This window comes from Gopherus flavomarginatus, chromosome 2 (genome assembly GCF_025201925.1).
Source record: "Gopherus flavomarginatus isolate rGopFla2 chromosome 2, rGopFla2.mat.asm, whole genome shotgun sequence".
Lineage (NCBI taxonomy): Eukaryota > Metazoa > Chordata > Testudines > Testudinidae > Gopherus > Gopherus flavomarginatus.
Window position 1 is genome coordinate 17,518,152 of NC_066618.1, and position 27,537 is coordinate 17,545,688.

Genomic DNA, 27,537 nt, shown 5'->3' on the forward strand with positions numbered 1-27,537 from the left:
TGCATTGCTTTAAATGTCCAACAAGCACATCCTTGTATTTTAAAATGAGTTGCTCGTCACTGCTACCTTTTTGAGATCTCTTTCGGCTTGTTGCCAAATCCTGGGCTGTTGCCTGACTCCAAGTGGGTGAGGATTACAAGATTTGGACTACTGGGGCTCATCTTGCTTCTGTTGTAGCTAATGGCAAAACTCCCATTGATTTTAATGGGAGGAGAATTCACCCTCTCCACTTTTTTTGGTTAAATGATGGCAGAAACAAAATCTGCTTGAAGCACAACTCAGTATGTCCACTCTGTTCACAATCATAGGTTTGATCTTGAATCCCTATAGCACATTAATTAGTGCTGCTTTGGGGGGGGGGGGAAGGGTAAATATAATGGTGCTAGTACCAACTGCCATGGTCTCTACACATTTGTTTGGTCTCTTCTCCTCTCTCCTACTGCCTGCTCAGCAACTGCTGCTCACAACTGTCATTCCCAACTGCCATGGAACTCTCACCTCAATATTCCATCAGCCAAAACTTCTGGGCCAAATTCATCTTCAGTATAATAGCACTGACTTGAGCTAATGCAGTCCTTCAATTTGTGCCCTGGACTTGAGTGAAATTGCACAGGAAATGAATTTAGTCCTCTGTCTGCAATGTGAAAAGCAGCAAAAAGAGGAAGTGCCTCAACCCACTCTAGCTCAGATTTTCATAGTTGATTGCAGGATCGGGCCTTGTATATGTAGTCTATTACAGTAGCATTTAGCAGGAAACACCTGATTCTCAGATATTTTCTATATAATCACTGAGAAACACAATAAAGTAACACTTTAAACTTCATCAATAAAGGGGGGAGGAATTCTTCAGTTGAAATTTGGCAGCTACAATCCTAATGGATTTTTTTTTAAATGTAATGACACCTGTACTGTGTCTATTGTGGTCTATATTTTTATTGATGATAATACTTAGCACTTATACAGCATTTTACAGTTTCAATGCACTATGCAAACTGTAGTAATTAATCTGATGTAGTCTACTACAACATGTACAGTTCATCTGGCACTATGTAATTTTTTTAAATAGACATGACATATATGTTTGTACTACCTGTTACATTCATCCAGATACTGAATAGCAGGCTCTGCTAATACAGCCAGAGGTGAAACCACACAAGTAAAGAACACTTTACTAACCTTTAAACTGAATCTTGATTCATTTTTCATTCCTCCTTTTTTGATTCTATCCATCCATCTTCCACATCATTCTCTCCTCTGATCTCCAACCACCTTCTGCACCATTTTTTCAGTACTTTATACACTGTTCTCTTTCTGCACCCTCCTCCCCATCTTTTTCTCATTTCCTCAGCCTCCTACCTCCCTTCTTGTCACATCCATTCCTTTCTGCAGGTTTCCTCCATGTTGCTCGCACTTTTTCCTTCACCTTTCTCAGGTCCTCACATCTTGGGCAGCAAGAATTTAGGCAGTGGTTGGTGTGGGGAGTGTGCAGGGTTAGAGCCAGGATACAAGAGAGCTCCACCATCAAGAGGAAGCAGTTAAATGCAGGTCACTGTCCCTCTCTCCTTAATGGAGAAACTGGGAACAACACCTTAGCTAATCTATAACCATTGAATATCATTGGAAGAGATACTAGAATAGAATTAGGTTTACAGGTATGTGCTGTTTGACAAAATGTCTTTTTTGACCTTTAATGTTCTGTGTTCCTCCTAATATACAACTGATGTTTGTATGTGCACATCAAAGTTGGTAATGTGAACGAATAAGATAAAAGCTTTTATTGTAACACACATAGGAAAGTGTTTTCGGTTCTCTTGAACAGAAGTTCTAGTTTTCTGTATACTGATTTTTATGATGATGCAACTTGATTTGCATTGGAGCCTTTGCTGACTCTTCATGGGTCACATTAGTCTGTTCTCACAATGAAAAATATTTGAAGAAGAGTTTCTCGTTTTGTGCAGTAGCTTTGGTTCATCAAGATGTGTGTCCCTATGAGTGCTCCACTTCAGGTGTGCATGCATCTCGAGCGCTTGGTTGGAGATTTTCAGTTAGCAGTGGCCATTTGGCTCATGCATGCGCCCTATGTGTCTTCATCCCAGATACCAAGGCTTTATTAGGGTGCATGGGCAAATGGTCTCCAGTTCCTTCTCCATCCAAACATCTCCTAAGGAACAGGCTGAAGCAAAGGGGAAAGAGGGTAGATAGTGGAGAACACATAGGAACACGCATCTCAAAGAACTGCCATCACCACACCCATGAATAACCTCTTCTTCTTGAGTAGAGTCCCTGTGGGTGCTCCACTTCAGGAGACTTCTGAGCAGTATCCCCTGATGGAGAAGGATGCTTCAGAATAGAGTGCAGAACTGAAGATAGTATTGCAGAAACAAATGCCATATTAGATCTGACAGCATGGATCAGGGTGTAATGTTTTGAAAACACATGTATTGAAGCCCATGTACCAGTCCTGCGTATTCCAGATACCGGTACATTCTTCAATACAGCCATAGATGTTGCCTGTGATCTGACTGAATGTGCTATTACCTTTTTTTAGGAGGAGGGTGATCATATCTGGATGTCTTATTACTTACCACCTCAATAGTCTCTGAGTAGAGATTGAGGACCCCATAAATCTATCTGCCAAGAAAATGAAGAGCCTAGCTGATTTCTTAGAGAGGGCCAAGCAATTTAAATAAAAGCCAATGTCTTTCTAACATCCAGGGTACGTAAACAGGATTCCTGCGGAGAATTGTGTGGCTTCAGGAAAAACAGTGGTAAATGACTGGACTGATTAAAGTGGAACTCTGATAGGACCATAGGTAAGCAGTTAGGGTGTGGATGTAAAGAGGCTTTGTCCTTAAAGGATACTGTAAAGGGTTCAAAGGTCCAATCTCCCTGCTCCTACAGGCTGATGTGGTAAAAGTCTGTCTTCATAGATAATGACAACTGAGAACAGGTTGCCATTGGCTTAAATAGAGGCCTTGTAAGGTAATTGAGTACCAGGTTGAGGTCCCAGGTTGGGATGGTTTATAATCTGTGAGTAGAGATTCTCCAAACCGTGAATATACCTAGATGATACAGGATGAGCAAGTGTGGAGAATCCTCCTACCAGAAGATGATACTGCAGCCAAATGGACCTTAGCTGAATTAAATGATGACCTTGATTTCTTAAGATCCAACAGATTATCCAGGATGACTAAGTGGCATTTAATCAGGCAGGTAGCAGCAATATCAACAGCAATAGAAGAATCTCTTCCATTTCTGCAGCTAAGTAGTGTGGGTTGATCTTCCTCCATTCAGTAACACCTGTTGTATTTCCATACAGCAGGAGGACTCTAACCCCATGAATCATCACAAAGCCATTCTCTGAGGTGGAGAACTGTTAGGTTGGGATGAAGCATGTGCTGGAAATGAGGAATGATCGGGAGCCTGAACTGCAGCTGGACACATAAGTGAAGTAAGTAAGGGTACCTGGGTCAGATCAGCTCTACAAGGATAACTCTCTTTCCTGTCTGATCTTGTTCATCACCCTTAGCATCAATGACATTGGAGGAAATGCATAGAACAGATCCTTCTTCCAAGATAGAAAAAAGTATCTCCCAGATAGTGGTGCACCAGACCCCTCTTGAGCAGAGAAGAGGACACTTCCTGTTCCTGGTGGGGGAGAAGAGATCCACCTCTGGCAGTCCTCCTTTTAGGAGTATGCTGTGGAGAACTTGGGTGTCTAGCTACCATTCATAATCTTCTGAGAAGTGTCTGCTGAGGACATCAGCTGTTGTGCACCATTGAAACTTGAATCTGATGAACTATATACACCAATTCCATAATTTAATGGTGTCAGCACATAGGGAGGGAGACCTTGCTCCTCCCTGCTTCTTGATGCAGAACATGCAGAATACAGTGTCCATCATGTCCCTGAATTTCCCCTGATGGGGAGTAGGAAATGAAGGCAAGTGTTCCTGACAGACCTGAGTTCCAACAGATTGATGTGGAGACTGGCTTCTTGAGTTGTCCATCTGCCCTGAGTTGTGAGGGTATTGAGGTGGGTTTCACATTCCAACAATAATACATTTGTTAAAACAACAAAGAGTCCTTGTGACACCTTAGAGACTAACAAATTTATTTGGGCATAAGTTTTTGCGGGCTAGAATCCACTTCATCAGACGCATGGAGTGAAAAATACAGGAGCAGGTATAAATACATGAAAGGACGGGGGTGCTTTACCAAGTGTGAGGTCAGTCTAATGAGATAAATCAATTAACAGCAGGATACCAAGGGAGGAAAAATCTCTTTTGAAGTGGTAAGAGAGTGGCCCATTACCCACACCTTCTTGTCAACTGTCTGTAACAGTAGGGAGAAATTAGTGTTGGGGAAATTGGGTTTAGGTTTTGTAATGACCCAAACACTCAGTCTTTATTCAGGCCTAATCTGATGGTATCTAGTTTGCAAATTAATTCCAGTTCTGCAGCTTCACGTTGGAATCTGTTTTTGAAGGTTTTTTTGTTGAAGAATTGCCACTTGTAGGTCTGTTATTGAGTGACTAGAGAGATTCAAGTGTTCTCCTATTGTTTTTTGAATGTTATGATTCCTGAAAGTCACTGATGAGATGCAGTGACAGAAAGGAATGCCTGCACAGATGTTGAGGTAATCCTTCCACCAGTCTGAGTTCCTCGCTTGCAGAGGAACTGTCACCTGTCTGTGCAACGTGTGTCTGATTGGAGAATAGGTCTTTCTGAGACAACCCTGGAAGCAGTGGAGATGTAGCCTTGTGTGATTGGTTACAAAGGTGCAAGCTACCATGTCTTCAGCTCCTGGGACACAATTCCTTACTGTGGTTTGAGAGATCCCCTGAATTGCCCATAGCAGACCTGACAAGGTTACGAATCTGTCTAAGGGAAGGCAGGCTGTCACTATCAACAAATCCAAATACATAAACATTATTTTCTGCACAGGAGTTAATGTGGACTCTCTTTTTAAGACATATATATATTCATATTCAGCTGCAGATGCAACTCCTGGAACAGACCAAGGGCCATCTGGGTAGATGATAGAACTGCTTTGTAGGAATAGTCCTTGAGTAGTCAGTTGCTGAGATATGGGAAGACTAGGACTGCTGCTTCTTGGAGGTAAGCTGCCAGGAGTTTTGAGAACACCCTTAAGGCTGGGGAAAGGCTGAAGGGAAGCACTCTGTATTAGAAATGATCCTGGCGTATAGTAAAGTGCAGGTATTTCCTGTGTGATGGGTGTATTGTTGTATGGAAATAGCCATCTTGTAGGTCCAGGGCCAAAATCCAATCCCCTTTTTCTAGTGAAGGAATTATAGCTACCAGAGTCAGCATCCTGAACTTTAGAGAATTTGCACACTTGTTCAGAAGTCTTAGATCAGAGGTGTTCACTCTGTCCTAGTTTGGCACAAGAAATACTTTGAGTAAAACCCCTTGCCCATCTGAGGACAAGAAACCTACTCTATTGCTCCTAGTCAAAGGAGAGAGTTCACTTGCCTCAGTAGAAGGTCATGAAAAGGGATCCCTGATGAGAGATGGGGAAGAAGTCTGGAAGGGGAGGGAGCATGAGTGCTGGAACTATGGATGTTGGCTTGAAGTAGTAATAATCCAAAGCCTTCAGCATCCCCACTATAAAAATTGCTCCAGCACCACTTGGAGGGAGTGATGTAAAATGGATGATATAGCCCTCTGATATGACCTCTGTGAACCAGATGACTGTAGTAATCTGCTTCCAAGCATATTGGAAATAGGCAAGGTGGTCTCCAACTGCAGGAGGTGGGTTAATGGGCGCAGCTGTAAGTCCAGAGGTGTCGGAGGATTCAAACCTTCAGTCAGTCCACCAAAACTGTTGCTTTGAAGATGGCTGGGTGGCTGTGGAGGGCATTTGAGTGGCCCTCTCTCTAATATATGTCTCTTTCTGCAGGGTTTCAATGGATCTGTGGAACGCAGAAAACTGAGCAGGACGCTATCTCTTGCCAGTTTGTGACCTAATAAACCTTTTATTTGTAGGTGTAGATATGCTCAGGGATTGTAAAGTAGCACTGGAGTCCTTTTAGATAATGCAGTGACTCATCCTGTGATTTCCAAGAACAGTTAACAACCATAGTGTTCTGTACTTCTTCGGGAAAGCCCAAGAGATAGAGCCAGGATGCCCTGTGTATAACCACCGCTGTGGAGATGGACTTGGCATGCTGTGGACACTGCTCTAAGGATGCTTGAGGAGAAATTCTGGCCACCATTTGGCCCTCTGAGACAGTGGTCTGGAATTGCTCCCCATGTTCTTGTGGCAGATGTTCAATAAAAGCTGTGAATCTGTTATAATTTTACAAATTATATTTGGTCATGACCACCTGATAATTCACAATCCTGAATTGAGGAATTGCTAATGAATAGGTCTTTTGTCCAAAAGAGATCCAGACTTTTCTATCCCTTTTCATATGGGGCAGACTTAGAGGTGCTGCTTACCCTGCTCATTTACCACATCCACTACCAGGGAGCTAGGTGGAGGGTGGGAGAACAAGTAGTCTGAATCCTTAGAGAGGACATAATACTAATCTCCCACACTGTCTTAGCCAGATCTAGGAGCACCTCACTGATGGATAATGCCACCCTGGAGGTGTTGCTGACTACAGGATATCCAACAGTCTGTGCTGTGAACCCTTGACATCCTCAAGAAGAATTTGAAGAGTGTCATCTTGAAATTGCCAAAAGTAATTGGCTATGGATGGTGGTGGAGGCCTCTTTATCTGCCCTGGCTTCCTGCTCCTCAAACATCTCCTCCGCTGGGGATTGGTTGTACAACTCTAGCCTCCTTATGAGATGGTCTGTCAGTGGTCTGGCAAATTGCCATCAATAGGCAGTCTGGGGGTCCCAGTATAGCTATCTGGGAGGGTGGCAGGGAGCAGCTCATACAGAAATGGGAGTGTCATGCAGGGTTGGTTTCACCATCCTAGATAATGAATCTGATCTTTCCTATGATTTTCAAAGAATGGATTCCTGAAGGGATATATTGAAGACGCGTGAACAGAAATAGAAGAGACCATCTGGAAGTCTCCTTCATCTTATCCAAAGTGGGAGCAGAAAATGATGGAGAGTCTTGTGGTACCAGAGGATAGTAGTATGGAGATCAGGACCTCTGTACTGAGAGAAGCTCAGTACCCATGAGGAGCAGGGACTCCAGATACACTAAGGAGCTCTTGATAATAGATGAACTGAACTCCTGTGATACCGAGTAGGGGACCAGTAGTGATGCTGTGGCCACGGTTGCTGAAGCCAGTGGTACTGTTGATGGTGGGTGTACTGAAGTAGACACGGGTATCTGATGCAGTTGCTTGCTCAGTGCTGGGTACAAATATCTGGGCTGAACTCGACCGTGCCAATCCCAAGTGTCTAAGCTTGCCTTCCTTGCTGGTAGAAGGTACCAAGGCCCTATCAGAGCTGTGTCGTCTTCGTGCTCTGGAACTTCATTGCTCCACTTGTACTGGAGGAGGAGTCCTTCAACTTAACAGTACTGAGTTAAGTATCAGAGGGGTGGCCGTGTTAGTCTGGATCTGTAAAAGCAGCAAAGAATCCTGTGGCACCTTATAGACTAACAGACGTTTTGGAGCATGAGCTTTCGTGGGTGAATACCCACTTCCTCAGATGCATGTAATGGAAATATCCAGGGGCAGGTATATATATGTGTGCTAGCAAGCAAGCTAGAGATAACGAGGTCAGTTCAATCAGGGAGGATGAGGCCCTGTTCTAGCAGTTGAGGTGTGAAAACCAAGAGAGGAGAAACTGGTTCTGTAATTGGCAAGCCATTCACAGTCTTTGTTCAATCCTGAGCTGATGGTGTCAAATTTGCAGATGAACTGAAGCTCAGCAGTTTCTCTTTGAAGTCTGGTCCTGAAGTTTTTTTGCTGCAGGATGGCCACCTTAAGGTCTGCTATAGTGTGGCCAGGGAGGTTGAAGTGCTCTCCTACAGGTTTTTGTATATTGCCATTCCTAATGTCTGATTTGTGTCCATTTATCCTTTTCCATAGAGACTGTCCAGTTTGGCCGACGTACATAGCAGAGGGGCATTGCTGGCATATGATGGCGTATATTACATTGGTGGATGTGCAGGTGAATGAACCAGTGATGGTGTGGCTGACCTGGTTAGGTCCTGTGATGGTGTCGCTGGTGTAGATATGTGGGCAGAGTTGGCATCGAGGTTTGTTGCATGGATTGGTTCCTGAGCTAGAGTTATTATGGTGCAGTGTGCAGTCACTGGTGAGAATATGTTTCAGGTTGTCTGTGGGCAAGGATTGGCCTGCCACCCAAGGCCTGTGAAAGTGTGGGATCATTGTCCAGGATGGGTTGTAGATCCTTGATGATGCGTTGGAGGGGTTTTAGCTGGGGGCTGTATGTGATGGCCAGTGGAGTCCTGTTGGTTTCTCTCTTGGGTTTGTCTTGCAGTAGGAGGCTTCTGGGTACACGTCTGGCTCTGTTGATCTGTTTCCTTATTTCCTCGTGCGGGTATTGTAGTTTTGAGAATGCTTGGTGGAGATTTTGTAGGTGTTGGTCTCTGTCTGAGGGGTCAGAGCAGATGCGGTTGTACTGAGTTGAGAGGTCAAGGCTTAGGCAACTGTAGATCTAACTAGGGACCTGGATTTTTTTCAGACCTGATTCCTTAAGATGAGTCCACACTCCTCCTTTTTGGAAGCAGGGCCGTCCTTAGGCATAGGCAGAATAGGCAGCCGCGTAGAGCCTCACTCTGCCTGGGGGCACCACTCTGCAGGCAGCTCAGACAGTGTAGAAGCAGGGCTGCTGGGTCCTAGAGAGAGCTGAATGCAGCACAGTCTGAGGAATGGGATTGGCTGCTGGGGTCTCTGGGAAGGGGAAGGGGTGGGGGTTGGGAAAGGAGCTCACCTGTGAGTGTGACTCTTTTCCCCCTGGCTGAGGTGAGGTGAGGCAGGCTCTGTGGCTCTGGAACCAGTATCCTTTGTTGTCCCCCATAACATCCATTCTTCTCCCCCCCCTGCCCCATGGAGCACCCCCTCCTTTCTCCCTCCTCCCCAGGAGCACCCCTCTCTCTCTCCTCCCTCCCCTCCGTCAGGGCTGGGTTGGGTGAGGTGCTGCGGGGGAGGGGAGGCTGGCTACCTGCTGAGGAATGAAAGTGAAAGTAACTCACTTCCTGGGCAGCGAGCCAGGATTGGAATGTCACACAGGGCTTGGCTGGGGTTAGCCAGATGTGTGAAAAATCAGGACAAGGGGTTGGGGTAGGGTGAGCAGATATCCCTATTTTATAGGGCCATTCCTGATATTTGTGGTCTTTTTCTTATATAGGCTCCTTTTACCTCCCCCCCCCCCGCCCCCACTGCTTGTCCTGATTTTTCACACTTGCTGTCTGGTCACTCTAGGTGGGGGTAATTGGTGCCTATATAAGACAAAGCCCCAAATATCAGGACTGGCTCTATAAAGTCAGGACATCTGGCTCTGGCCACCCTAGCTGGGGAGCGTCTCTCCCCGGGCTGGCAGCTGCCAGCGATTCGTCTCATCTGGGGGGAGCTGCACAGGGCAAGATGAGCTGCTGTGGCTCCATGGGTGACCTGTCTGAGATCAGATGCTGTGCTAACTTCACCATGGTCCGTAAGGCTGGTGGTGGTGCCCATTGGCGTGTGATTGCACCTGAGGGTTTGCTGCTGCTGTTGCCACTCTGCACCCCAAGAGGTGGATTTTGGGGTCTATTGCAGCTGTTGGACCAGCAGGCTGGGGAGTGAGCCAAGCATGAAAGCAGTACTGTGTTGCCATTTAGATTGGTATTTAACAACTTTGTTTGCCAAAAATTCTTGCTAACAGTCCTGAATCCAATTTCAATATTTAAAAAAAAAATCAATATCTTAGCCAAAAACAGAAAATTAAGTTGTTCACAATTATTAGTGACAGGTTTGGTTTGAGGCAGGGAGTGGGCCAGTTTTCATCAGAGAAACAAAAAATGTTGACTGACTTTCCTATAGCCTGTTACTGCTAAACAGAGCCCTCCAACAACTGTAATATGCTCATCTCCTTACTAGTGTATAGAGCAGGGGTTGGCAACCTATGGCACACGTGTCAAAGGTGGCAGTTGAGCTGATTTTTGATGGTATGCAGCAGCGGGCTGAGCCGCTCAGCCTGCTGCTGCATACCAATCACTGCTCTGGGGTTCCGGCTGCTGCCCTATTGCCAGCTGGGATACCAGCCATTGGCCCCACTCAGCACCTGCTGCTGGCCTGGGGACCCCCAAGGAATCCCAGGCTGGCAGTGGGCTGAGCAGGCCAGCTAAACCACTCAACCTGCTGTCAGCTTGGGGTTCCATTCACTCAGCCGGCAGCGGGCTGAGCGGGCTGGTAGCGGGCTGAGCGGGCTGGTGGCGGGCTGAGCAGGGCCGGTGGGGGGTTAAGTGGCTCAGTCTGCTGCCAGTCTGGGGTGCCAGCAGCACTCAGCCTACTGCTACTCCGGGGTTCCGGCTGCCGGCCCCTTATCAGTCAGGAGCTCAGCTGCCAGCCCCACTCTGCCTCCTGCCAACCTGGGTGAGCAGAATCCCAGGCTGGTAGCAGGCTGGGGGGAGGGCGGGGGTGGCGACCGGGATCCTGGCTGGCAGGAGTTGGTGGTCAGAATCCCAGATCAGCAGCGGGCTGAGCAGGGCCTGGGATCCTTGTCTAGGGTTCCAGCCACCAGCCCACTGCCGGTTTGGGGTTTCATTTACTCAGCTGGCAGTGGCCTGAGCAGGACCGGTGGCCAAGACCTCAGATAATAACAATAGTTTATTTATATAATATAGACATAGAGAGAAACCTTCTACAAACATTAAAATGTATTACTGGCACGCGAAACCTTAAATTACAGTGAACTTGGCACACCACTTCTGAAAGGTTGCCGACCCCTGGTATAGAGTGACCATATGTTGTACTAAGATTCTCCTGCTTTTTTTTTTTCCCTGTGAGTCAGTATAACTTTTGCCAGCCCAGAATTTGGGCAGCCAATGTTTTACGTTTTCACAATGTTTTCTCCAACTTTCATAAAGTAAATACATAGTTAATATGAGTTAAAAAGGCCAGGGACACTTCTTTGTGAAGAATCTGTACAGCAGATCATGCCCAGAGACGATCCAGAAAAGAAATTTAAGGTTGAATTTTTTAATGTTGTGATGGATAAAGCAGTATCTGCTGTTGATGAAAGGTTTAATACCTTGCAAGTACACCATGAACAGTTTGGATTTTTGTATGACATAACTAAATTCAACGAAATAGGAAAACAAGAGCAACTAATGACAAAGTGCGAGAACCTAGAGAGCCTCCTGAAGCACGGTGATAGTTTTGATTTAAATGGACTTGAAATGTACGAAGAATTGAGTACACTGTCATCAATGTTGCCACATGGAAAATCGGTTATGGACATTGTACAGTTTATTCATACCCGCAAACTTGTTGACATATATCCTAATGTGCACATTGCCACTCGTATTCTACTGACAATTCCTGTAACAGTAGCATCAGGAGAACGGAGTTTCTCAAAACTAAAGCTCATTAAAAACTATCTCCGCTCTACCATGAGTCAGGAACGCTTAACTGGTCTTGCTATTCTTGCAATCGAAGAAGACATGACTTTGTCTTTGTCATACGATGACATTATTACTGATTTTGCAGCCAAAAAAGCCAGAAAGATTTGTTTTTAACTAAAAGCAATCTTTGTTTCAATACCTCTTCATATAAATTTCCAATAAATTTTTGATAAATTAAAAAAAATATATTATTTGCATCATTCTGTCATATCAGAATTTTTTCTATAGTGCTGCTTCTTTAGTGCTAGTCCATCAGCATTACAGTGTGCTTAATTAAGTTAAACTGGTTTTAATAACATGAATGTGGCAAGTTTTCCAATACTGTAAGCTTATGTTTGTGTTGCTAAGAGCAGATCAGGCACAGGGGCACCAGTTTAATAATCTCACCTAGGGCACCATAAATCCTAAGGCCGGCCCTGTTTGGAAGCATTCCCTGAAGTCTCCAAAGTCTTCCTTTTCTTAGGGGAAGCCTGCACTGAGGTAGAAGGGGCACTAGATCTGTCTGGAGACAGATGTACAGGGGAAAGGGGAGGTGCCTTCTGACCTGACTCAGAAGCTGGCCTAAGGGAGCGTTCCATCATTAGCAGTCTGAATTTAATCTCCCTGGTTTTCCTTTCTTGACAGAACAAGGAGCAATGGTCTCAAGTTGCAGTGGGGGATGTTTAGGTTGGATATTAGGAGGAACTGTTTCACTGGGAGGGTGGTAAAGCATTGGAATGGGTTACCTAGGGAGGTGGTGGAATATCCATCCTTAGAGGTTTTTAAAGCTCAGCTTGACAAAGCCCTGGTTGGGATGATTTAGTTGGGATTGGTCTTGCTTTGAGCAGGGGGTTGAACTAGATGACCTCATGAGGTCTCTTCCAACCCTAACCTCCTATGATTCTATGGTACCCTGAAGTTGAGGGCCAGGTAGAAGTTGTACTTCTGAGAGATGTGGGATGCCCCCAGGCAAAGGGCACACTTAGAGTGGCTGTTGTTCACAGATATTGCCTCTCCTGCTGAGAGGCTATATCTGTGAGCAACAATGTTTGAAACCTGGAAAGCCAGGAGTGCCCTGCTAGGGGGAAAAAAAAATTCTCTCCCCAAGGAGAAAGAGAGAAGTAAAACAATCCTCTCACTACTTATCTAACAACTATACTAACAACGAACTATAGATATGTTAATCATTATGGAGATATTAGAAAAGCTGAGGCATGCTCAAGGTGGACATGCCATTTCAGTCTCAGGCCAAGGTGGTTGAGAAGGAGCTGACAGTGGTCCACCCACACACCCCTATATAGCCTCGGTATCCAGCATGAGGAGGCATAGGGCGTTTGCCCAGGCCAAACAGACTGCTAACCGAATCTCTGATCAAGGGCTCAAGAGGTACATGCACACCTGAAGTGGAGCACTCATAGGGATGCTACTTGAAGAAGAACTGGTATTTCCATGTCTGATTCCAATTCCTCACCAAGAATAGAGAAAAGAACAGAATTGCATGGACCCCTTAAAGTCTTATCAGAATACTATAGCTATGCTCACAGTGGTCTCAAAACAGCTTTCACACTTGCTTGAAAGGAATTCATTAAGCTGAAAAATCTGTCTTGAAACCAGTCTTCCTATAATGTCTTCCATAATTTGCTTCAAGGGACACATTTATAGTCACTCTCAGTCTTTTTTATTTTTTTTAATAAGTCTAGTGCAAGATGAAGGGCTAGTTCACTGTTGTAAGACTGTAATGAATAGATGTTGGTTGCCTGCCACAGCCCAAATAATTTTTCAAGCATTTCTGCACAGTATAGCCTTTTCTCTGTGGACTTTCCCAAGAATATGCAATAGCATGACAGCTGTAATCTCTGGAATCACAATGATGTGATTACCAGTTTTGTTTCAGCAGCTCCATCTTCAATGGACACAGCAGAAAATATTCCAATATTGTACTTTTTCTAATCTTGATCTTTCTAAGGGCTTGGAAATTCCAGCTACTTCTTTTTATTCATCTTTACTTTTCTGCAAGCTTGGAAGCACATGGATTGTGACAAGAAAAATTCTCTGTCAAACAGCTTTGATACTCTATCACAGGGGTTGCCAGCCTGCGGCTCTGGAGCCACATGCAGCTCTTCAGAAGTTGGCCACCCCTGCTCTATCAGATGGCCAGGACTCATGACACGCTAATATTTTCAAAATGTTTCCTTAGCTTAGGTCTTCTCTAGGTAATTTTATGGTAGAGAACACTGCCTAATTCATGTACCCCCCTTTTCCCCAGTACTGCTAGTGCAATGTAAGTAGATGATAGATGAGGGAAAAGACAAAGAGAAAAGGGAAATGGTTTGCGAGTGTGACATTCCTAGGACAGGTGAAATGTTGGAAAAGAACATGGGTATTGGCCTTTAAGGCACATAAATTGAGTCTGCACCTTTTCTTCCAAAAGGGGAGCTCTTCAGAACCGCAAATTGGAGTTGGGTTCCCAACTTTGTGTTGTGCTTCAAAAATCTCCCTCCAATAATAAATGCTAGAAGTTACATATTAGCTGGACAAAACATGTATCTAGTTTTACCAGGAGGCTCGGAACATATTTTATGTAGTGCAACACAAACTGAAACAGTCTTGCACCAGGAGAGTTGATGTAGTGATATGCAGAGGATCAAAAAGGGAGCTTCTCTGTCACCTGAATGACTTTTGAGTTTTTTTTTAATTTTTCTTTCACATTGATAAATACATCCTTGATGCATGTCGGACCTCCTTCCCTTTTTAACAGGATGGGATATGATGTATGAATATGTTCAAGTTGAATTACCTCATTCCCTAGACTAATAACTTTCAATTCCAGGACCACCACCACAATAAAACTTTCAAGGAATAGTTACTGGCTAAGACCACTTAAAGATGGCCTATGCTATCTTGCATTTTCACATAGTGGCAGGTCAGAGAACAATCAATCTGGTGTAGGACATCAGGGATGGAGATGTGATGAATGTCAGCACTGTAGCATGCTTGTTTGTTTCTGTAACCCTCACAGAAGATCGATGGTTTTAGTCTTAGCAGTTTTGAAGATGTCAGAAAGGATGGGGTTGGTGGTTTCTCTGGTTTAATTAGAAAGCAATCTGAGAATGTCTATGGATCAGTGACCTTTGATTGTATGAGTGTTTCCATGTGTTATAATTCTTCATGTTCTTCAGCAAGGATAATTGGTCTCTCCCATCACTGAGTTTAATAGTTGGGGTGTGGAAATAAAAGGGAGAAGATCCAAACTATAGTACTTTCTAATGGTCTCTGAAACCTCTTTATATTAATGTAATGAGATATACTGACTCCTTAAGACCACAGGGCATCAGAAGACTCCATTCCAGGAACATTAGAACAAATGAAAGCCTAGGAAGTGGCTGAGGCTGGAGCAGGAAGAGAGGAAGTGGACCTGGTGAGTTAGCAATTGGTAGTGGGAAAACCCAGGCGAGTGTCTGTTTAAGGGCTCAAGATCAGGAGCCTTGTAGTGCACGGTGAGGCAGGGATCCCTTCTCTTCTGGTCAACGAGGACAAGCCCTGGGAAGGAGCAGGGCAGTATATATGCTTCCTGCTCCTTCCTAACAGACAGGAGCAGGCTCATCTCTCTGTGCTGCTTCAAGGAAAGGGGGCCAAGTATGAAATAAGAGCCAGCTGAAGAGAAGCTGGCCAAGGCCTGCAACTGGCAGGAATTGTGATCCAGCCCCAAGAGGAGGGTTGTAAACTCCTGACCCAAGGACAGATTGCTTACAGTTTCACTTAGCCATGAGAAGAGGACTGGGGAACTCCTTATCCCAGGAGGGACTTCTTGTACAGCCTAGGAGGAGTCCTGTAAGATCATGATTTAAGGACAGAGTCTGCTTATACTCTAATCCAGCTCAGGAGGAATGGTTTGGATTCCTAATCCAAAGAGGGAAAGTGCTTTTATCCCAGTCTGGTACTACGAGGGGGCTATGGACTCCTGATGCAAGGGGAAAAAGGCTGATATAGTTATCAGTTATATAATCCAGCAAGGAAGCCTGTCTGACCCCAGAGACCTGTGGACTAAAAAGATTGAAGAGAGAAACTGAGGTACGAGCCTGCAGAGCAAACTTAAGCCATAAGGGGGTGCCCTGGAGGAGACCCTCCTACAACAATTAGCAACATACCATATGATTACAACATCCTGGAAACCAGACAAGCTACCTATGCAAGTGGATTAGATCTAGCATGTGGAAAATTAATTTATCCATACATTTAACTTTTATCACTGAAATAAATTCTTGGACTATCTGCCCAAGCGGATGCCATTCTATGAAGGTGCTGAGCAAAAAACTGGTACCCTAGAAAGCTTGGAAGCACTGTGAAATAACTTGAAAAGTTTTATACAACATAAATTAAAATGGGTTATCTACTTAGTCACAATTAGGCTAATGGCAACAGTCACCTTACCCTGGTGAGATTCTGGGCTTATCTTCACTACCGGGGAGATGAACGCAGCTGCAATCAATGCAGCAAGTGTAGATTTAGCAGGTCTAGTGAAGACCCACTAAATCGATGGCAGAGCGCTCTCCCATCTACGCCAGGTTCCCGAGAAAAGTAAGGTAAGTTGATGGGAGAGCGTCTCCCATCAACACAGTACAGTGAAGACACCGGAATAAGTCGACCTAAGCTACATTGACCCCAGCTATGTGAATAATGTAGCTGACTACCCTAACTTAGGTCAACTTACCCCGGTAGTGTAGATAAGGCCACGGTTAACAGACTGTACTTCGAGTCTGTTACAGGGTGACAGTGGGACTTTGAGAGAGCAGTGCTAGTGCACCTGTGCTGCATCACCTGATCCAGATTGGGCTTTAAAGAGGGTGCCGGAGGAGGGGGGGCGGGGAGAAGAGACCTAGTGAATCAGAGGCCTTGTCTACGTCACTAGGGTAAGTGGACCTAAGTTACACTACTCCAGCTACGTGAATAATGTAACTGGAATCAACATAGCTTAGGTCAACTTACCCTGGTGTCTTCATGGGGCTGTGTCACCAGGAGACACTCTCCCACTGACTTACCTTACTCTTCTTGGGGAGCTAGAGTACTGGGAGTGACTGGAGAGTGCTCTGCCATTGATTTAGTGGGTCTAATTAAGACCCACTAAATTGACACCTGCTGCATCATTGATCTCCCTGGTAGTGAAGACAAGCTCAGAGTTAGAAAGTGACAGAAGCAGCAGGACCGGCACCTGAGAGGGGAAGCTGGGGGGTGGGGTGGGGAAATCCCTTGGGGATTGTTGCCCAGGATGAGCCAAGAAATTATTTGTTAATGTTTGAACAATAAAACTGCCTTAGAGACTGTGGGTGTGGCAGTGTCTTTGGGAGCTGGAGAAGCCTTCCCTTGTTGCATGTGGTGGAGAACACAGGCAGGCTATTGACCTCTGGAATCAATCAAGGGGAAACTGAAGCCTCCAAACATTGATTACCCCCGCCTCATTTTGGTGACCAAGAAAGATGGGGAAGGTGGTGATCCACCACCACCACCAGAGGTAGCACAAGCCAACAGCTACTTTACAGTGACAGCAGGAACAGACCCACGTTATGCTACTGCTATTGCAGTTTGCAGAAGCAACAGGAGGCACAATTTGCCATGCAACAATGGTGACTGGAAGCCCACCTCCAATAACAGGAGTGGTTGTAGAAGCAGTTGGGCTAAGGGTCTCTGTGAAGCTCAGCTGGTCCTAGAGAGGCTAGCTCTGGTGAAGCTGGGTCCTAAGGATGACTGGAGGCCTTCCTCCATACCTCTGAGTGATTGGGCAGTGCAGTAGGCTGGGAAGAATCAACTTGGGAGGCCCATATAGCACTGTTTCTGATGGGTGAAGCACAGGCAGACCACCAGGTGGTGAGCAATGAGCAGGCGGGCTCCTGTCCTGTGGTGAAAGCTGCTGTCTTAGGTAGATTTGGACTGATGCTTAATGTATACAGGCAGCAGTTTCAGGCTGAACCATTCCTGCCAGGGGCATGACCATGCATCATGGTTCAAAGATTATGGGACTTTGCTGCCTGGTGGTTGTGTAGAGATTGATTCAATAGAGGAAAACCATGGACAAAGTGGTTCTGGAGTGGTTCCTGTAGGAGCCCAGAGTGGGGCAAGGCGATTTCAGCCTTGGTAGTTGAATGGGCAGAAGCAGCCTGAATGGCATGGCAGACTAGGAAGGGCCCCTTTGGGATGGGGTCCCAATCTGTCCCCAGTATCATGGGGTATGGCCTAGGGGGGTGAGGCTCTCCCTGCCTGGAGGCTCCACCTTCAAGCATTCCTTGGGACCCTTCCCTGCCCCCCCCCCATCCTCAGGCCCTTTCCCCTGGGGTTCTATAACAAGGCCTTCGGTCCCTCACCCTCTCCTGATCTCCCCTCTGTCTCTGTTGTCTAGAGTGTCTCTCTCTCTCCTGTCCTCTGGTGACCTGGGTCTTCCCTCTCCCTGGGGCTGCTGGGCATAGGGGTCTCCCTTCTTGCCAGGGGTCCCCCCACAGCCTCCTTTCCCCTTTGGAATGGGGTCCCAATCTGTCCCCAGTACAATGGGGTATGGCAATCCTCTACCACACCCACGTGTTGCCAGGCAAAATGGTCCCCAACCTCCAGGTGCTCCTGGACCACAAGTCAGGGCCTCCACTCCCCATGGATGTACTCAAGCATCATTCTTGCCCCGGAGATAAACCATTGGGGCTTCACCAGCCCTCTCTGAATGAGGGAGTGGGCCAACGCTATGTCCACTAAGTCCTTCTGGGGCATCCTCCACACTCGCATGGGGATGGTGGCCAGTCCTTGCCCCTGCTTCCTCCCTCCACCATTCATCCAACCACAAAACTCTGCTAGCCCACACTCCATTTCTGGGCAATTTCTGCACTTGTGTCCCGGCCGCCTGCAGCGCCAGCAGACCAACTGTCCTGGATGACTAGAGGCTCTCTTGTTCTCCACCTTTCTTTTCTCCAGGCTTCTCCTGGGGGAGGGGAGTGTGAAGGGGGTTCCTCAGGCTTTCTTCCCCCAGTCCAGATCCCAGCCTGTCTGACGCTCCTTTTGAGGAACATCTGACTCTGTGTGTATTCTTCAGTGAATTTGACAGTGGCCTCTACTGTATTCCTCTGTTGCTGCTGTACCCAGAATCACATATTTCCAGGAGGCCCTGCACAAATTGTTCCAGGATCACCCTGTCCATTAGGGTTACCATACATCCAGATTATCCTGGACATGTCTGGATTTTTGGGTTTTAAATAGCCATCCTGGAGGACTTGGTAAAAATCTAAAAAGGTCCTGGATTTTCCTCTTAATGCAGAGTGCAGCGCAGCTGACAGAGCAGCCGGGCTGGATTGAACCGCTCACATCAGGGCCTCCAGCAGCCAGAACCCTTCCCCTGCTCCCCATTCCCCTGCAGCCTCAGCATGCCACGCTGCCAGCGCTCTGGAGGGCGGGGCTGTGCACTGCACAGGGGAGCGTGGCAGCATGTGTGGCTCTGAGTGGAGCCAGAAACTCTGGTCTGAGCAGCACGGTAAGGGGGCTGGGGGATTGGAGAAGGGGCAGGGGATCCTGGGGGGCAGTCAGGGAGCAGTGGGGGTTGGATGGGTCAGGGGTTCTGAGGGGCCTGTCAAGGGGCAGGGATGTGAAGAGGAGTCAGGGGACAGGGAGCAGGGGGGGTTGGATAGGTCAAGGTCCTGGGGGGGACACTGTCAGGGGGTGGATGGTGTGCAGAGGGGGTGGGGCAGTCAGGGGACAGGTAGGGGATGGGATCCTAGGGGGGCAGTTAGGCTGGGGGGGGGGTCTCAGGAGGGGGCAGTCAGGGACAAGAAGAAGGGAGGCTTAGATAGGGGGTGGGGTGGTTAGGGGCAGGGGTCCTGGAGGGAGCAATCAAGGGACAAGGAGCAGGGAGGATGGGTTGGGGGTTCTGTTGGGGGCAGGAAGTGGGAGGGAGTGGATAGGGGGCAGGGCTACCCCCCAAGGGAGTGTCCTCTTTTTGAAAGTTCAAATATGGTAACTCTGCTGTCCATAATCTCTCCCACCATCTGGGTGTCTGGCCTCAATTACTGAGTGGCCCTGTCCATGAGCATCTGGGCAAAAGCTTGGGGCTGCAAACCCGGGCCACCCGAAACTTCTGTCTGTACTTTTCCACGGACAGTCCCATCCAGTCTAGGATGGCTGCCTTCACTGCATCATAATCTTTGGCCTGTTTATCACTTAAGGCCATATAAGCAGCCTGTGTCTCACTGGCCAGATAGGGGCCACTCCAGAGCCCATAGCCACCGTCTCAAATGTATACAAAAAAGCATTGGGGTCATCTGCAGGGTCCATCTTACAGAGTCCCAACCCTGGCATGCAGCTGCTATCACTTTTCAGGGGCCTCACCCATCAGTGCAGGAGCTGCTGCTGTGCACTGGCCTGCTCCCTGATGAAGTCCTGGAGGGTCTTCTGTTGTTTGGTGTGTCAGGCAAATAAGGCCTGCCTCTCCACCTGGTGGGACTGCTGGAAGGCCTGTAGGGTTTTCTGCAGCTTCTCTTGTTGTTTAGTTAGCCACTGCACGGTTCCCTCCATCCTCTAGTAGCCATGCCCTGGCAGTGGCTTTGAATCCCAGACAGGCCGAACACTGTGCCCCTCCAGTTCAGCCCTTCTTCCCCTCTTCTCAGAGACACTTCAGGCTGGTGCAACAGTCATGCTTTTTATTTGTGATCCAGTCCCCACAACCAGTTTTTAACTATATAGAGACTTTTTACAACAGCTTGGCCAGCAACAGATTAGGAGACTCCCAACTCCTTCTGAGTCTGACCATCCCCTCTTAGTCTCCACCTGCCCCCTTCCCCTTACTCTCACTTCCTCCCAGCCTTATAGCTCCTGCTAATAGGCTGGCAGATGTGGTCAGTTACCAAGCAAGTATCAGGCTATCTACCCAACCCCTGATTGGGGCTGGAGTGGCAGGAGCTGATTAAGGCCTCTCTAGCAGCACCCTGCCACAGGGTCCAGTCTGGATAGCACTGGGTCTCAACTGTACATGGTATTAGTCAGACTGGGAGGATGGTCAGTAAGTCTCATGGACTCCAGTTACAGGGGGACTCCTGTCTGGGAAAATAAGATGTTGGCAATGAGGATGGATCAGCACCTCCCCATATGCAGGTCTCATGCATACATGGCAAGACATGCATCTACCCCACAGCAGAGGCTGAGCTGTGTGTCTAGGGCAGGAGAAGTTGGCTAAGTGTCAGGGTTGTCAAGAACCTTCCATGGCCAATTATCCTGGGGAGAGATTGGGTTTTCTGGCCCAGATGCAGGGAAAAATAGAACAACAACCTAAGATGGGGACAGAGGTGGCTCCAGGCACCAGCACACAAGCGTGTGCCTGGGGTGGCAAGCCACAGGGGGCTGCCTGGCAGTCACCATGAGGGTGGCAGTCAAGCTACTTTCGGCGGCATGCCTGCGGGAGGTCCGCCGGTCCTGAGGCTTCAGCTGCAATTTGGCAGCGGGTACAGCGAAGGTGTGGGACCAGCAGACCTCCCGCAGGCATGCCACCGAAAGCCACCTGACTGCTGTGCTTGGGGTGGCAAAATACATAGAGCTGCCTCTGGATGGGAAAGATGAATGGTTGATTGTAAAAGGAGTGGAGGGAGCTGGAAGCTTGAGTAGAGGTGGCTGAGAGGAAGCCCTCAATCATCTTCAAAGCTCTCAGGATCAGCTAAAAATGTATCATTGAGAACTAGAAGATGTAACCATCTCTTGGCAGAAGATTATCGATTCAGTTGATAGACTGGAACAAGAACTATCACTCTAGGGCAGAGGCAGAGTGGGAAACAGCAGCATTCCAATGCTGGAGCAGGAATTGGCCCCTGTTCCAGATAGAAGATGGGGCAAGGGAGCAGAAACTGATGACAAAGACTGATCAGTTTATAGTGGGGACTCAGGCAGAACCTTGAGCTGATTAGTGTATAGTGGGGACCCAGGCAGGGCCTAGACTGGCCAGGATGCTGTGGAGACCCAGGCAGACGCTCAAGCTGAGCAATGTACAGTAGGGACCCAGACAATTCCTCACAAGCAAGCTGGGGCCCAGGTAAGAAATCAAGGGCAAAAACAGTGCTCTGGGGGTCCTGTCATGAAGACTGCCAGAACAACTGATGGCTGCAGAACACTAGCTATAGATGGTCTGACAACAAAAAGATCAGCTGACTGTGGAACATTGGGCCACTCGGAAAAGAGTGTTTATCTCATCCCGCAGGTCAGTGAGCTTGAGGGACAGCTATAGACTCTGTACGAAGCAAAGTACCCTAAAGGAGGTGGTACAGATGATAAGGGTTGCCCTGAGGGTGGGCAAGGCCTTAAGTGAGGAGGAATGTCACAGGATGATACTGGCCCTTTGAGAGAGAGAGAGAAGGAGAGCAGGGCCAGTGCACCCGTGCTGCATCAGCTGACCCATATTAGGCTTTAAAAGAGGGGGAGTCTGGGGGGGAGAGAGATGGGGGGAGGCTCCATGAATCAGAGGTAGGAAGCAGCAGGACTGCCAGAGTCCCCTGGGAGGGAAAGCTGTGAGGCCCTGAAAGGTAAAAGGTAAAAATCCCCAAGGGATTGTAGCCCAGCGTGAGCTGAGAAACCATGTTTGTTTGTTTTTTGTTTAAGTGTGGACAAAAGAACAGCCTAAGAGAGGCTGTGGCAGCATGTCTTTGGGAGCTGGGGGAGAAGCACTACCTTCTTACAGTTCCTTTCTACTGTATTAGTAGAAGCATTTCCCTCCTCTGCTGGCCGTGATTGTTCCCCTCTATTTGGCACTGGTGAGGCCACACCTCATAGACTCTAGGACTGGAACGGACCCCGAGAGGTCATCGAGTCCAGTCCCCTGCCCTCATGGCAGGACCAAATACTGTCTAGACCATCCCTAATAGATACTTATCTAACCTACTCTTAAATATCTCCAGAGATGGAGATTCCACAACTTCCCTAGGCAATCTATTCCAGTGTTTAACTACCCTGACAGTTAGGAACTTTTTCCTAATGTCCAACCTGAATCTCCCTTGCTGCAGTTTAAGTCCATTGCTTCTTGTTCTATCATTGGAGGCTAAGGTGAACAAGTTTTCTCTCTCCTCCTGATGACACCCTTTTAGATACCTGAAAACTGCTATCATGTCCCCTCTCAGTCTTCTCTTTTCCAAACTAAACAAACCCAATTCCTTCAGCCTTCCTTCATAGGTCATGTTCTCAAGACCTTTAATCATTCTTGTTGCTCTGCTCTGGACCCTCTCCAATTTTTCCACATCTTTCTTGAAATGCGGTGCCCAGAACTGGACACAATACTCCAGTTGAGGCCTAACCAGCGCAGAGTAAAGCAGAAGAATGACTTCTCGTGTCTTGTTTACAACACACCTGTTAAAGCATCCCAGAATCACCTGGAGTATTGTGTCCAGATTTGGTCCCTCGCACTGCAGAAGGGATGTGGACAAATTGGAGACAGTCCAGTGGAGAGCAATGAGAATGATTAGGGGCCTGGGGCACATGACTTCTGAGGAGAGGCTGAGGGAACTGGGGTTATTTAGTCTGCAGAAGAGAAGAGTGAGGGGGGATTTGGTAGCAGCCTTCAACTACCTGAAGGGGGGTATCAAAGAGGATGGAGCTAAGGTGTTCTCAGTGGTGGCAAATGCCAGAACAAGAAGTAATGATCTCAAGTTGCAATGGGGGAGGTCCAGGTTGGATATTAGGAAACACTATTTCACTAGGAGGGTGGTGAAGCACTGGAATGGTTTACCTAGGGAGGTGGTGGAATCTCCATCCTTAGAGATTTTTAAGGCCCAGCTTGACAAAGCCCTGGCTGGGATTATTTAGTTGGTGTTGGCCTTGCTTTGAGCAGGGGGTTGGACTAGATGACCTCCTGAGGTCCCTTCCAACCTTAGTCTTCTATGTGGTCAAGGAATGAATTGATCCCCTGTCTATGGGCTTAAACTTGGATCATTCCAATCGAGGGGAGGTTTTCTCTTGACTGGAATGGAAGCAGGATCAAGCTCTGTAGGTATTTCTAGTACACTTAGCACCATGGTAATGAAATGCCTACCCCTTGCCTTCATGTCCTTGATGGTATAAGTAAGTGACTACATTTCTGGTGAGTGGGCGAGGAAAATGAAACCTGCAAGAAAAGAATTCAATGTAAATACGCTCATGCATGCAGAACAGTTGGCCCATTAGAACTGGATTGGACAATTGAGATACAGGTATATAACGAATATGTTGTTTGTGACAGATTTATCTGGAAAGCCAAAGTAACCACACTTTTTACTTTCAAAACAACAAGAACTTTTCTCGTAATAAGGAATTTATAATGTGGTCATATGGTTTTTGGGGCTACTTATAACTGAATTATAAGGTGGTTTATTTCACTTAGTGTCACTTTACATTTTGCTAGCTGGAAGATTCATGAACCATTTTATAAGACAAGACTGAGTCCCTCTGGGAACCTTCAAACTACATATGAAAAACTGTATTTTGTGTTCACCATCACTCTTAGCTCATTCCAGCTATCATCAATGTTCTTGCCAGGTGGAGGTTGTACCAGAAGTGTTGCCTGTTTGTTTTTCATGTTTGTGGTGACCAGAATTAAGATGTTTGGTGCAGAGTCAGCTCTACCATGATGGCAAAACAGGAAATTATCTATGTGGGGTGCAAAATATTCCATAACTGCCTGTACAGGTGCTTATAGTACAGGAATGGTGAACGTTGTGTGCTTTGCTTAGCACAGTAGAATGCCTGAACTGGCCTATTAACAGTCTTGAGTGAATATTCTAGGCAATTTGCCTTTAGGGTTTTTTCTAGGTAAAACACTTTAAATACTGCCCAGGATTCATGGGAAATCCTCCCTGAAGTGATCTATAAGGCCATTACCCTCTCCTACTTCCAATCTTTCCTCCAAAGCTCACCTGTGCCACCAAACATTTAAAAAAAAATAAACAAATTAAGGGCTAGTTGGGCATCATTGGCATTTAATGTATCTATTTAAATAATACAGAAAATAACTTGCAATGGTAGATAGGTTTATAACATTGTATATATTCAACTGTATCTGTCATCTCTGTTTTCATATGTCACTCATCTTCTTAGGCCTAGAATTTGCAAAGAGCTACACATATGCTTAACTTTACATACACGAGTAGCTCCATTGTATGTGTAATCTCATTGACTTCAAAGTTAAGCATGTGTGTTACTGGCTACAGGACCTAGGCATTAGATTGTAAACTATTTGGGTCAGGAAATACATAAACTGTATTCAAGAATTAACAGAATGGGTCCCTGATCAGTGTCTCCAGGTGCTATGGTAACATGAATTTTATATAAGAAAAAACAATTTCCTGCCATTCCTTCTAACCTGTTTTCATCACCTCTTCTTTTTCATAGCCTGCTGACCAATTCTGGATAGAAGCTTTTTTTTTTTCTTTGCTGGACCACGACCATTCAATGGCGTGAGTAGCAGGAAGTATTGAAAGAGAGATACTGTTAGCACTGTTTCCATATACCTCAAAGACTGATCTTTATGCAGCTGAGACTCCAAGGGATATCCTTTAAAATAAAGGCCAGCTTATTACCCATCTTCTCCAGCTCCCGGGGAACTAAATACTCTGAAGTAGAGAGAAATTGTTGCACAATGCTTCTTTATAGCTCTCAGTGTGCCTTCTTTGCTGGCTCCAGCTGCCCCTAAACTCTGTTTTTCCTTGTCTTTTCTCCAATATTTTTTCCAGTTGACTTAGTTATTACAGTACATGGACCAGACTGAGGAAAATACATTGAAGGTTGGAGTTGGCAAAGCAGTAAGTGCTATGAGAGGGAAGTACTTTTGCCATGCAATGACATCATCTGAGAGTTAATTGGTTGCATTCCTGCTGATGGGAGGTGCTGGCTGGAGTCCTTACACTTACTTCCGTGATACAGAACAGAGACAGTGCCTGTCTCTTGCCAGCCTGCTTCATTGGCAGTATTCTGGCAAAGTCTAAGATGCTTACAAAAACAGCACAGTACTTTATTTAGCCTGTAGTGAGAAAAAGTCCTTTCACAGCTCCAGTTTAGGCGCTGAACACTAACAAGCAGATTAAATAAAACATTACAAATTAATGTTGTGTTTTACTTTATTTTTTTCATTCTAGATTAACTCGCAAATCAGGGGGCTGAATTGTGCCTTTTATCTCTGGGGAAGTGGGTTCAAATAACTAGACCATAAAGGATATTCCATTGAATGGTTTAGTTTTAGTGGACTGAAAACCTGTTCCCTTTGTGGAACCACTATACATCATGGCATTAATAGCAGTCTCTGCTTAGAGAGATCAAGAACTGCCTCGTAATAATCTCCTGCCATCCAGTCTCACCCTCTCGCACCAGAAAGATCTTGGGAAAATCGACAGGATTTGCAGAGTGACTAGAAGGTTATCACATTCATTCTCATGCAGACCAGGGAGGGTGGGTGGGACAGAAGCTTGAGCTGGTGACAAGGAAGGGATTATTGGAATAAGAGAAGGGAGTTTGGTAAAGGGAGAATTAAATTGATGGAGGAAAAGTTTAGAAGGGAGAGAGAGGAAAGGTAAAAGGTAGGGAGGCTGAGGATGGACAGCTGAATGGATGCAACTATAGGAGAGTGGTGGAATGCAAGCAGGCCAAAAATTAATAGCAATACAGCATATGTGAGTAGTGATGTCTAAATTTCAGAGCTAAGCGCCATTGTGATAACAGGGCCTACAAATTTACCCCAACTGTGAGTTTAACTGTAAAAAGTGAGTGTAAATTCATAAGATGTCACCATAACCCAGGGGTTGGCAACCTTTCAGAAGTGGTGTGCCGAGTCTTCATTTATTCACTCTGATTTAAGATTTCGCATGCCAGTAATACATTTTAACGTTTTTAGAAGGTCTATTTCTATAGGTCTATAATATATAACTCAACTATTGTATGTAAAGTAAATAAGGTTTTTAAAAATGTTTAAGAAGTTTCATTTAAAATTAAATTAAAATGCAGAGCCCCCCCAGACCGGTGGCCAGGACGCGGGCACTGTGAGTGCCACTGAAAATCAGCTCGAGTGCTGCCTTTGGCACACGTGCCATAGGTTGCCTACCCCTTCCGTAACCTATAGTAAGAAGCATTGAGGGGAATAGGCAGAAGAAAATCAGAGAAACTGAATTGGTCTGAACCACAAAGGCCAAGGTGATGCAATAGGACTGTTGAAATTATGCTTGTTAAAAATAGATGATGTGGAGTTGGAAGCTAATGAATCAAAATTGTTGTGTTGGATATTAGGTCTAATTGGTGAACAAAGTAATGAGGGGATGGACCTTTAAAGAAAGACTTGTGGGGGAGGAGAGAGAAGAACAGATGGAGGCTACTGAAGCCAGCTTCACCATCATGGCTGCCACCTCCATGGTCTCCTGGGACCTCAGACAACCTTTGACCTAATCCTGAGAGATGTCCTCACCAGACTGAGCCAGCGCGAGGGACCCAGATAAAATTGCCACCCCTACTGGCTCCAGCTGAATCCCACGCACCATCTGGAATGAAATAGGATCAGACTTTATCAGCAGCAACAGCTCCAGCCCATCTTAACTAACTTTCTCTTCCCCAAATGGGCACTTATTGCCATCTTTAATACCGTGTTTGACAGTCTGAGAGGGGATTTCTTCCTTTTAGAACTCTCTCCATGGAAAGGAAACAAGGGATATTGTTTAAAGGAAAGCCTTATGTAATAATTTACCTTTCAAATGCTTTATCTTTTTTTTCTTCTCTGTATCTTTAATAATAAAGTTTAAAGGATTTTTGATGGGGTGGTTGCCATGGTATTAAACAGGTGGTGGTCTCTCTATACCAAACTTGAACTTGTTTAACATTGTTTAATGATGGATAATGTTAAACAAGGGTTTATGTTCATGGCTTTGGAATGGAGCCTGGAGCTGGAGTTCAGAGCAGCTCCGGAGCAATGGAGCTGCAGGTTTTTGCCTGGAGCTGGAGCACAGCTCCAAAGCCCTGTTTATGTGAACACCTTTGGCCCAT

General features: G+C 46.2%; 1 long non-coding RNA gene across 1 annotated transcript; it reads left to right on the forward strand.

Annotated features, from left to right (window-relative positions):
* Positions 1-2,747: 2,747 nt before the first annotated feature.
* LOC127045058 (uncharacterized) lies at positions 2,748-27,244 on the forward strand. Its single transcript, XR_007772611.1, has 4 exons — positions 2,748-2,813; positions 3,320-3,451; positions 25,248-25,316; positions 26,791-27,244. It is a non-coding gene; the product is annotated as an uncharacterized LOC127045058 (long non-coding RNA).
* Positions 27,245-27,537: the final 293 nt, after the last annotated feature.